The sequence below is a fragment of the Dermacentor andersoni genome, chromosome 11, assembly GCF_023375885.2.
Source record: "Dermacentor andersoni chromosome 11, qqDerAnde1_hic_scaffold, whole genome shotgun sequence".
NCBI lineage: Eukaryota > Metazoa > Arthropoda > Arachnida > Ixodida > Ixodidae > Dermacentor > Dermacentor andersoni.
The window spans coordinates 8,744,074-8,756,920 of NC_092824.1; positions in this window are offsets into that span (position 1 = coordinate 8,744,074).

Consider the following 12,847-nt stretch of genomic DNA (forward strand, 5'->3'; position numbering starts at 1 on the left):
TCTTCGAAATCGCTTGGCAGCTTCTGGGTGATAGAAGTGCGACGTCAGAGGCTGAAGCCGAAGCGCTTCATGAATTTCTCAAGCCAGCCCCGGCTGGCTTTAAGATCCTTTGGCGTTAGGCCTCGCTTCCTTGATAGTTCCCTAGCTTTCGCTTGGAGCACTTCTGTTGTCACTGGAAAGGCAGCTGCTCTCTGCGTCCGAACCAAGTCGGCCAAAACTGTCTCCACTTCGTGATGACGGCCTTTCTTTGGTCCGCTAAACGCCATCCTCGTTGCGGCGCATGCAGAAAGCTGCTGACGTTGTTCCCTCCAACGACGGACGTTTTTGTGGTTGATGTACAAGTACCGCCCGACTTGAAGGTTCGACAATGCCTCTGCGGCTATCACAACTTTTCGCTTGAAGCGGCACTAGCTGTAGTGGCATCTCCTGCTTGGTACCATCGCGGTAACGCTACGCCGCACACCGATACGGCCGACACGACACGGGCACACGGGTCAGAACAATGCCTCCTTTACTAGATGCCCGCTGTCAGGATTGGGGGCTCAATCCCATCGCTCGTGATCCGTTGTCAAGATTGGAGTCGGGCATGAATTAGAAGGTAGCTGGCCCATGCTGTCGTCCAACTTATCCACGCTGAGGACGTTGATGAAGGGAAGGACTGCTTCTCATCGAGAACGAGGAATATGGGTTTATTTACAGTATTTATATCAGTTTAACCTGACTGTTTGAGAAAGTACATCAGTCTAACATGCCTGCTTGAGAGAGAGAGTGTCCTGAGCCGCCGCACAACAGCGGTTTTTAAACACTCGGTCTTCTCCCGATACAAGGTGATGCGAACGTTCGTTTAGTCATCGCAAACTAGCCGCCTCCCCGCGGCCCGGTTTACACACACACACGCATACACACAGGTGCGAAGGTCCGGAGCCGACGTCAGAGGGGCCCCGTAGAACTCGGAGCCGTTCCGAGTAGAGCGTTGTCTTGCGTCTTGGTCGGTGCGTGGGAAGCAGCGCAAAACGGCGTTACCCCGGCAACTCGCGCACCCGTAGCAGATCAGGTCCGCGTTGGGGAGTTTGGGAACAAGAGTTGGCCCGCCGAACTCATTCTGTCACAACGGCGATGAGGCTAGAGGTTGGCGGCGGTTTCAGCTCACAGCCTGCTTCATCGAACGCATCCTAGCTGAAGCGACGGAGAGTGGGGGATGCGCGTCTTGTTCCGCTACACAAAGTCGATTTAGTCACGCTGTGGCTAGAGGTTGGCGGCGATGCTCCCGAGATGTTGCTTCCACAGTCGCAACTGGGTGGGAAACTTGCACTGCAGCTGGCCATTCTTAACACCGCCGCGTTGCTCGCTTTCCCATTGTAGCGGCGGTTCCCTTAGTTGAAGTTAGTTCAGAATAAATTCCGTGAGGCGGCGCTCGTTGCCTTTTCAACTTCCGGCAGATGTGGCAGCGGCGGCTGAATACATCCGCTGGCGCGTTATATGCGCGGGCGTCTGTTAGCGGGCGTTATCGCGGGCCTCCGAGACGGTGACAGATGTCACGTTAATCTCAGAGGCCGCAGCACGTGATTGCAAGTTGCAGGCGTTCGCCATGAGAGGCGCTCGTTGCCTTTTCGCGGACTTGGTGGTCGCGCTGTTGCTTTTTTAGGGGGCCCGCGTGCGCTCAGGAGGTCAGAGTAGATAGTAATGAAGAAGGTCCCCTAGCGGAACATCAGAAGGGCATCACCATCGATAACAGAAAAAGGAGGAAAACAAGAAAAAGAGCTCGCCATGCAATAAGCTACATAAACATGCAGGGCGGCAGAAGAAAGGAAAAGTGGGCAGAGATTGAGGAGCAGTTACACAGAGAACAAATAGGGTTGTATGTGGTTACAGAAGCGCACCTTAGAGACTCAGAAGAGCCGCCAGTTATTGAGAATTATGTTTGGGAAGGGTGCAACAGAACTATGTCGGAAAGAAAGGGAGGGGGAGTCGGAACGCTCATCCATCAGGGAGCCAAATGGAAAAGAGTAAATTCACAATGTCAAGAGCATCTTTGGTTATCAGGTACAATGAGTGGGAAAGAAACTTGGCTGGGCGTTACGTATTTTTGGACCGGAAAAAATTGCACAGAGAAGAATAAAGAGTTAGTGGAATGCATAAGCGCTGATATTGAGGGTTTCGGGAGTGGTGCTGAAATTGTCCTATTAGGTGACATGAATGCCCACATACAGGATTTAGATGGCTGTACCGACAATAACAGGAAGTCAATGCTGGACCTTTGTGAGCAACATAACCTCGTGATCGTGAATACAGGGCCTAAGTGTGAAGGACAGATCACGTGGGAAGTGGGAAACCGGCAATCGACCATTGATCACTGTCTGATGACAGAAGGAATTCATGATAAGTTGAGAGAAATGGTCATCGATGCGGAAGGGTTTAACAGCATAGGGAGTGACCATAAACGCATCATTTTGAAAATGGGATATGTAGTTAGGAAAGAGAGCAATATGGCCAGTCCAAATTTGAACGCTGAACAAATAGCAAATACAGTCACTAGAGTTGAGGAAGAACTTGGCAAATGGCCAAGTAAAGAGTGGGAATATGGTGAGCTTCTAAGTGTAATAACGGCAGAAATACAGAAAGAGAAACAACATGTTCGTTAGAAAGGAAAAAAAGAAACCGAAAAGCTGGTGGAACAACGAGATACGAGAAGCGATCGCCGAACGAAAGAAAGCATCTCGAGAGCACAGGCAGGCAAAAAAGGCGCAGTTACCGCAGGATGATGTAGCCAGTAAATAGGAAATATACCGGGAGAAAAAATCTATGGTTCAAATACTGGTGCAAAAACAAATTAAAAGGTGAAAGTGAACGTTGGTCGTCAGAAATACGCGAGAAAAAGAAGGCCGCACCTAGAATATTTTGGAACCACATAAAATTATTAGGCAAAAAGTCAACAATACAACAACATATCCTAGACGAAGATGTAAACAGACTGGAAGGAGAAGCGGCAATAAATTACATCCGAAAAATATTAGCCGAATCTTTCCAAGGCAAAGACGAGGTTGTATTTGAAGAAAAAAAAAGCATGAAAGAGACCCAGGTGGAAAAGGAGCTGGTGCTGACAAATTTCAACTGGAAGAAAACCGAAGAGAAAATTCCTAAGCGCACAGCCACAGGGCTAGACGAGGTTCCCGTTAGGCTGATAAATGAACTAGGACCCAAAAGTAAGGAAGTTGTGGTGAAAGGAGTGGAAAAAACTTTAAAAGATAGACGAATACCAGACAGTTGGCGACAAAGTAGAATGAATTTAATTTATAACGGTAAGGGGGAGAAAGACAGAATTCACTCGTATAGACCGTTGACCATTACATCGGTAATATACAGGCTAGCAATGCAGGCAATCAAATTAAAGCTTCAAGTATGGGCAGAGAATAATGGCATTTTGGGAGAGCTTCAGAATGACTTCAGAATAGGTAGGCGTTTGGATGATAACTTGTTTGTTCTTACTCAGTGTATTGAAATATCAAAAGCAGAAAGCAGACCGTTGTATGTGGCCTTTTTAGACATTACAGGAGCCTACGACAACGTAGACCGTAACATTTTGTGGGATATTCTGGAAAGGGAAGGCTTAGGTAACGATTGTCTACAGCTTTTGAGAGCGATTTACCTAGAAAATACCGTTTGCGTTGATTGGGAAGGGATGAGGAGCGAGGAGAAAGTTCATATCAACAAGGGACTGAGGCAGGGGTGCCTTTTATCCCCGCTGCTGTTTATGATGTACATGGTGAAGGTGGAGAGGGCGCTAGAAGGAAGTAATATCGGGTTTAATCTCTCATACAAACAGGCGGGTACAGTAATAGAGCAGCAACTCCCAGGTTTATATTATGCGGACGACATTGTGTTGCTAGCTAACAAGCAAAGTGATTTGCAACGTCTGGCTAATATCTGTGGACAGGAAGGCAACAATTTAGGTTTGAAATTTAGTGTTAGACAATCAGGTGTTATGGTATTCAATGAAAACAGTGAACAGACAGTGGAGATACAGGGCCAAGAATTACCTCGGGTAACAGAATATAAATACCTTGGTATATGGATAAACGAAGGCAATGGATATATGGAAACACAGGAAAAAACCATAACAGTAAAGGGGAAGAGAAATGCAGCCATTATGAAGCAAAGAGCGCTATGGGGATACAATAGGTACGATGTCCTTCGAAGTATGTGGAAAGGTGTAATGGTTCCAGGACTTACTTTTGGAAATGCGGTTGTTTGCTATAAATCAGGGGTACAATCAGGACTCGACGGGAACCAAAGGTCAGTGGGTCGCCTCGCATTGGACGCTCACGGGAATACTGCAAATGAAGCTGTGCGGGGTGATATGGGCTGGACTAGTTTTGAAGTGAGGGAAGCTCGCAGTAAAATTGAGTATGAAGAACGGCTGAGGAATATGGAAGAAAGTAAACGGGCTGGGAGAGTGTTCAGGTATCTGTACAGGAAAAACATTGATTCACAGTGAAGGAAAAGAACTAGGAAGCTTACCAGCAAGTATGCGGCCTGTAGAGACTGGACAACACAGCAACAAAGAATGTCAAGTGGAAAGTCAGAGAGGCTGAATTAATCTCATGGGTGGCGGCAATGGAAAAGAAACCTGCCATGAGCAACTACTTAAGAGGAAAAAACGAAATCAGGAAAGAAGCCATTTATAATAGCTAGAAGGGAAGCTCATTACTTTTCGAAGCGAGATCGGGATGCCTTAGAACACGCGCCTATAAAGCGAGATATAAGAAGGAAGAAGAAGCATGCACTTGCTGCGGTAAAGCTAGGGAAACGATGGAGCATGCTTTATTAGAATGTGAAGACATCTGCCCAGCAATCGATTTAGGCACCACTGGCCTCCTTGAAGCCCTTGGGTTCAGCGAGAGCAGGGGAAAAGCAAACATGTCCGCAATAGACATTAGTAAGAGGCGACTTGAGGATTGGTGGAAGTAGGGAAACGACAAAAGACGGAGACGTACAAAAGCACAGTTCGCAATAGGGGATCAGAAAATTTGGGCGTGGTAGTTCAGAGTGTTTTTTTTTTATTGTTTAACCTAGGTAGGATATTAGGCAGTACAGTAGCAAGAGCTTGGTGGCGCGACCCACCGCCCCGTTCCAAAGGGGACGCTCATAATATCCATCCATCCATCCGGAGGAGAGAAAAGGGAGAGGGCCCGGAACCGAGCTACTGGACAACGCGGCAGGCATCTAGTAAAGGAGGCATTGGTCAGAATGGCGACCTCGCTTGTGTACGGTGGCTACTGGCATGGCTAGTAGCGACTGCGATACTGACTTTTCTAGATGGCGCTAGCTATGCACCATATTTAGCAGTTTCAATGAAAAACTGGCGCCTTTTTTAATATCCTCGAATCTAAGCCGACCCTAGAGTTTGGAATATGATTATTTGAAAAAGCTATCGGCCTAGATTCGAATAGATACGGTAGCTAAGGTCAGTTAAGAACCGTGTGCATGGGGCATGGCGCTTCCTTTCCGCACGCTACCGTGGCAGGTGCTGGCGCACTGTGAACTATTCTTTCTCTATGCTGTGAAGCCGATGCCTTGAGCCATGGCCGCTCCCTTCGCCACGGTCCTCGCGCATGGGTCTATCGCCCTAAGCATGGTTTAAGCATGCCTTAAACCATGCCTTTGGTTTCCGTGAAGCGCAGCAGGAGCACAGTGACATTTCGTTTCCTGGCGACAAGCCCTCCTGAATATATTCACCTGTACCGGCACTCCTTGGCGAGAGATATTTTTCAGCCATGCTTTTCGACGCTCCAAGTAACTGGCAAACTCGTGATTTTTCACAGCCTGGTCGTTTTTGGCATTTGTGTCGCAGAGTGGCACATAACGATTGCGCAGTATCACGCACATGAACAAGGCTGGCTATGGCACACATGCACACCTAAGAGCCTTAACAAAGCACAGCAAGCACAGGCAAACTTGTCCACACACACACACACGCACGAAAAAGCACGAGATGAATGCACGTCGCACGAGGCAAACACGTTTTGACGCGAGAACCAAAGCCCGCTTAGCCCAGGCACGAAGTCGTGAAAGGATGGATGGATGGAAGGTAGGAACTTCCCCTTTGAAACGGGGTGATGGCAGTTGCCACCATGCTCAGATTTTTATTTTGCCTTTTGTTTTTATTTACCTGTGTTGTGTGTTATTGAAATTCTCGATTTTCTTTAAATACGTCTTCCTACCCTTTTAACCTTATGTCACCTCTCTGTTTTGAGCGACCAATCCTCCAATCGCCTTTTGCTAATTTCCACCGCATATTTATTTACATGACTATTATTATCTCTGAACCCTAGGGCCTCAGGAAGGGTGACTGTGGCCGCATCGACATCGGGCTTGATACCATCACATTTTAGTATGAGGTGTTCCATTGTTTCTACATATGATGATGATGATGAATCCTCAATAAATATTTACCACACACAGTACATGTGTCTTTTTCTTCGTTAAATTTCTTTTTATAGCTCCGCGTTCTAAGACATCCTGATCTAGCTTCAAAGAGTAGAGCACTGCCTCTTGAGTTATCATAAAACGCTTCCTTCCTGATCTGCTGTTTCCAGTATCGATATAGTTCCACACTATGCTTCTTTTCCATTGAATTTATCCAATTTTTACCTTCCGCGTTTTTAACCTGTCGTTTAATGTTGTCTTTCTTCGTCCTCGTGCCTGGCATACTTGCTGGTTAGCTTCCTAGTTCTTTCCTCCATTGTAAGTCAACGCTCTTTCTGTATGGGTATTAAAACACCTTAGCTGCCCATCTGTTATCGTCCAATTTCGTCAGATGTTTTTCGTATAGGATTGTACTCTGAGTTTCCCGTGCTTCGGGAGGAAACTTTAAGGCGCTACCTTGCGTACATTTCTTTTTATAGATTATAAATACGCCGTTGTCATAATCTTTGATTGTGCGAAAAGGCATTAATCTTGATTACAATACAAATGCAGCAGTGAAAAGTGGACAACATTGCCGAAAGTTTGCTATATTCAACCAATATTATTTCATATAAACGCGTTCTTTTAAAAAATGATGGCCCCAAACACAAATGCCAACACCACCCGAGAGCGATGCAAATACTATGAGCAAGCGTTATGAACAAAAAATTATCATGGCGCCAAACGACGGGGAAAATGTGGCGATACGCATTCCTCTCGGCTGCCATTGCATATGGCTGCTCATTATCATAATTCGCGCGGGTCGTCGCACCATAAATTATGGCGGAAAATCTCAGCTATGGCGGCCCAGCGCAACGTCACGCATCGTCAAAATGCCGTTTACGAAACAGCCCTTCCTGTGACGCTCCTCACGGGATATTCCTGCAGCCAAACAGCAAGCTGGCATGGCGCATATCTTGGATCGCCACCACATATTCGCGAAATTGCAGATGCATTGCACTGGCTTCTGTACGCTAACGCTCACATTCTTTTTGAAGCGCTAACGTCTCAATATAGCTGCCAAGGACAAAAAAAATGTATTAATCCATAACATTTGCAGCTGGACGTCACGTTTCGTCATCTTAATGAAAACGCAAAATTGCATTTTGCAAAACTTCCGCTTCCCGGCATAAATTTCAAAGCACGTGATCTCTCGACAGCCAATCAGACAGTAAACATGGCGGATAATGGCGGCCGTGCAGCCGCCATGCGTGTCGAGAATAGCGCTTCAGGCGGCTTCAGGTTACCACAGCGCAGCAGCGCCGACGCTTCATCCTGGAAGACGGGAAAGAAGCGGCTGCTTTGACTTAAAGGGACACTAAAGTGAAACAATAAATCCGTTTAGACTAATGAAGCATTGTTTCAGAACCCCGCAGGCAGTCATTTCAAAAAAATAGTTTGATTATTAGTTGAGAAAATGAAGGTCCAAGTATCAGTATTTGAATTCCGCTCCGAAACCACAGCGTGGTTACGTCAGCGTGACGTCGGGGATTCCAAAGTATGTTTTCGTATTTGGGCCGCGTTGGCTGAGTAAAGGTCCCCGAAACTTGCCATGTTTAGTATTTGGTTCTTTTAGAACACAATGTAGTCAGTCTGTACCGCTATATATAATGACACATGTACTTATCTTTATCGGGCGACCACGTTTCGCCGCCTAACAAATGTAATCGCACAGCGCGGGACGTGCCTGCATGCATCCGAAGTTTCTGGAATGTTATCGATGCTTCTACCCGGCTGTCTGTTGTCGCCGAACCTTGTGTTATCTGATTTCATCGCGTGACGCGGATGGTGTAGAACTTTGTGGAAAGCACGCGGGTCCGAACGATTAATCTGGAACATTCGACGACTGCTGTATAAAAGCCGATGCGCTTGACCCGCTGATCAGATTTTCGACGATCGCCGACTGTGTTCACCGCTGTCGCCATTCTTTGAGTGTAGCCTGTTTTTGAGGGCACAAGTTCGCCCAATAAAACGCTAGTTTCGTCTTTCGCAGTTGGGCTGCTTTCTTCGCCGTACTACCACGTGACAATAATTAGTAGGCCCTAAAGATGTCATAAAAATCCATGACGTCACAGCCACCAGGTGCGGGAACTTAAGTAGACGTCGCCACCCGTATTTCGTTCTTGCGCTTTTTCTGGCTTACCAAACGTCTTATCGTTGTAAGAGTGGTGTTTTTGGCATTGTAGAAAGGTAATTTACTGATACAGAACAAATCATTTTTCACTTTAGTGTCCCTTTAAGGAACGAATCCTCCCTACCACAGGCGTATCTTATCTGTGGGCGCGAGAAGCACAGGGAAGTGAAGGTTAGCGGATGCGCTGCAAGGGTTGGCATGGCTCCGCAGAACGTACGCCTGCGAACACATCAAACGGCTGTTCCGTGGTCGCACGTAGGCCGGTTCTACGCGCGTACTGTTCTGCACCGTGCGCCGGCTATCGCAAAACTTTGGTTCTGTGATGCTTCACTTACCGTGGTAATTAAGAAGGCACCTCAGGCCGCAGTCAATGAATCTAAACGCGGAGCCAGAAATGGCATTCCGCCTCCTCGCCGACGCGCTGTCGTAGTGATGTGCGGCCACCCGAAGTTTGTTCAATAAAGCACGACGATTCCTCGAGCGAGAATGTGTTTTGTGCTCATAAACTCCAAGTGGATCGCAAATGGGTCGGTGTGTCGTACATGTCTCCAGTGCGTTCTTGCAGTGCAGTGAGAATGCGTACATTTTTTGCGTATCGCCAGACGTCTAGCTAGCAAGTCCGTCTGAGAGCCCCAGGAAGCCCAAGCTGAGAAAAGCAAGTAGAAGGCAGCGATAAAGGTGACCTTGTTTTAAAAACACGCAAGAACTGAGCAGCGGCCGGTACCTGCGGTTGATGAGAACAGTTCAGTTGGCAAGCCTTATAAGGCATGCTTATTTTAATAAAAGCCGGTAAAAGCGGCCGATTCGACCTCACGGCCAAATTTGCGAAGTTCATTATGAACTTCTTTCAACACGACCTCGGCAACGATAATACAATGAGACATCGCGATTGTTTATGCTATCTTCGGTTGGTCGTTTCTGAGCACTCTGGGGCGCTCTCGCGAGCGGCGTTGTCTTCGACTGGTTGAAAGAGGGTGCGCGCCCTGCGTTCGGCTGGTTCTTCTCGATTGCTCTCCTCTATCTTGGAGCGCTCTGAGGCGCTCCGAGCCCTGTAGTCGGAGCAGTCATCGAGATTGAAACGTCATCGCAGCGCCGCGTCGCTGCTGTTGGCGACGGCCCACCGTAACCTTGGCAACCTAGGCCACTGCATGCTGGTGTCTCGACGAACGTTCGTCCCGCCGGCACGTCCGCCGGTTTTTTGGGCAGCGCCGGGAGCTTTGGATAGGCGAAACATCGGACGTTGGCAGTAGTCACGTGGTTTCGCATCAGCAATTTCCTCCTCCGAGAGCGAGTAGCACATTCGGTTTGCGCGCTTGTCCCCTACCTTTGAGCTCGGGAAACGACCGATCTACCCGACTCTGCTTCGGGGCATACAGGCGACCAGTCGAAGATACCATTAATATTGCTGCGGAGCGCGCGCGTCCGAGCAGCCCCTTTGCGCGCAGCGCGGCGTGGTTTCGCGAGAAATGTAAACAAGGGAGGAGAGCTGGCCCGATAGGCGGAGCAACGCCACGAGCAACGCCAACTTCCGGCTTCATTTTAGCTTCACAAAGAGTGACGTCAGGGCCTCTCCTGAGTTTCCTTCCTCCGTGGGCCGGAACCAGCACATGGGAACCAGCTTCTCAGCTCACGCGGCAAGAATCTTCTAAAAGTATTGCGTGTCGAGAATAGCACCTCAGTACACCATAACTACGCAACGAAGTGGCCTCAGCAGCGAAGTTATGCGAACCGCGATGTGGCGTCGCGGTGTCCGACTTTGCTTAACGGACATCGAGGGATGTGCTGCTCGCAACAATTAAATCATGTAAATGACAGAGACATGGCTTTCTAGCAAAATTGAAGACCGTGAAATCTTGAAATGTGAGGGTGTTTACCGTTTATATCGACATGACCGTGATGTGCGGTGTGGTGGTGGTGTACTTATCGGCGTTTTTGATTCGATTACCACTGCAGCAATCGAGCTTGCGTCACCATTAGAGCTAGTGTGCACGCGCGTAGGCTTCGAACGCAAAAACATTACCATTTGCGTCGTTTACAGGCCCCCTTCCTCACCTAACACATTTTGTTCAGACCTTCACGTCTAATAAATAGTCTAATTTTACGGTTTCCTTCCACGCCGCTAATACTCCTCGGGGACTTTAAAAAAGGGACACTAAATGTTACTATGAAGTCAAGTTAAATTGATAAAGCAATGCTCTATAACGCCTAAGGCATCAATATAATCGCGAACAGAGCTTTAGTAACCGAGAAATTGAGGTAAATGCATGACACGATTTGAGACCCCCCAGCGACATTCCGGTACTAGCCCGATGACGAAGGCACTCCTCATCACAATATATATGTCACTAGTACTCAACTACTCGTATTAAAAAAATAATTTCATTAAGTTATAAGACGGAAGAAAATGCTACTTGTCTACTTCTGTTCGATTGTAAGAAAAAATAACATTTTGACGTTACCCTTCAGTAATATACGCCTCGTGCACCGCCTATTAGCGGCGAGAATTAGGAGTGGCGCCCTCTTGCGAGTGACGTCACGGCCAGGACGCCGCTCCCTCCGGCTCGCTCGGCTGCCGCGCGCGCTTGTTCCCTTCGTGTATGCTTGGGGTATGGGTGGCTCGAGCCGTACGTATTGAAAAAAAACGTCGGTTTCTTTCAGCTGCCATACCTTAACCACAGTTTCTTCTTCAAAAGCGTGTGAGTCGAGAAACATTGCGGCTTGGATATCGTAAGCTAAGTAGCGTTAAAGGGGTCTACTAGGTTTTGCAATGCATATATGCGCCGTGTCTATCGGTAAATTTTGACTAAAAAAAGAATATCTGCAAATTCAACGCGCGAAGTTGTGTGTGATGCTTCGCTAAACACTTAACACTCCTTTAGTATTTAGCTATGAGAGGCATTGCATTTTACGTGCAAGAAAAATTTGGTAATTGGCGTCAACATGTTATCCGATGTTAGAAAGACACTGCCCAGCGAAGCTGTCATCATGATTCCTATTACTCTGGTGTGTTGTTCTATTCAAAGATGGCCATTCATTAATGCGTAAAAAAATTGTTAGGCGCGCATTTCTTATGAAAAGTTTGCTGCTACTTTCATCCCCCTCTGAAACAGGCCTCCAAAAAACGAATTGCTCATGGCTGCTAACACGACGGCGCGTCGTGTAGAGTATTTACATAGTTAATTCACAAACACCATAGTAGCAATCACCTGAGAGAAAAGTTTCGTTGTTAAGATCGAGAGCCACTCAATTGAAAGTGATGAAATGTTTCATAGTGGCCCTCAGTAGCCTTTATCGACAATATGGCACACCCCTGATCACGTAACGGTAGCAATCGACTGTCCGTATAGCGAGGCACGCTATGTTCGCGAAACCCATCAGTTCACTACAACTTCGAATTAAAACCATAAAGCATTTTTTTACAGCGCCAACTGGAATGGCTAAAGTATTCTCGAGCTACTACACCGCAGCTTAGATTGCCTACAAAAGGAAAATTCAAGCACCTTCTGTCGCACCATGCCTCGATCCAGCGTTATTTAATTATACAAACGGATAACTATTCGCTTCATCGGTACATAAAAGAGAACCTTGCAGGCTAAATTAAGTTTGCTCCAATCCAATCGCAAACATTCATAAAGAAAGCACCACAAGCCTTGCATATACTTTCACTTGATTTCTGACCCTCCACCGGGGGAATTTCGATAACTTCAATATGTCCCATACTACTAGTCATTGACGCTTCGACTTCTTTCTGGCTGCAGCTATGCGGTCCAGCAGGCATACTTCACTAAAAAAATTGGGCCAAGCAGCCTGTGTCAGTTCGCCAAACAGATTCGTCATGTATATTTCTCAAGCAACAAGCACCAGTAAATTTCTCAAGTGAGTTTGATTTGATTTGATTTATTAATTTCCATTCACACACACACATGTACAGAGGAGTGGTAAATGGAGGTAGATGAGCTAGGGAAAAAAGCAGCACAGACGCGGCTTGAGGTAACCTCACCCCCTTAGGTACAATATGGCCGCATGGAGTAACACATCAAGCGCCATATCAATTACATTTATATAGTGGCCATAAAACATTGCAGTTATACAATATATGAAAGGACAGTGAAATATTTCCACAATAACAATGCAAAACACACTGCGGCATTGAAATAAATAAATGATATACACTTGGTAACATAGACAAAAAAAAAAGGAACATAACATACATTATTAATCAGTAACAAACGCGCTCTAAAGAGGTGA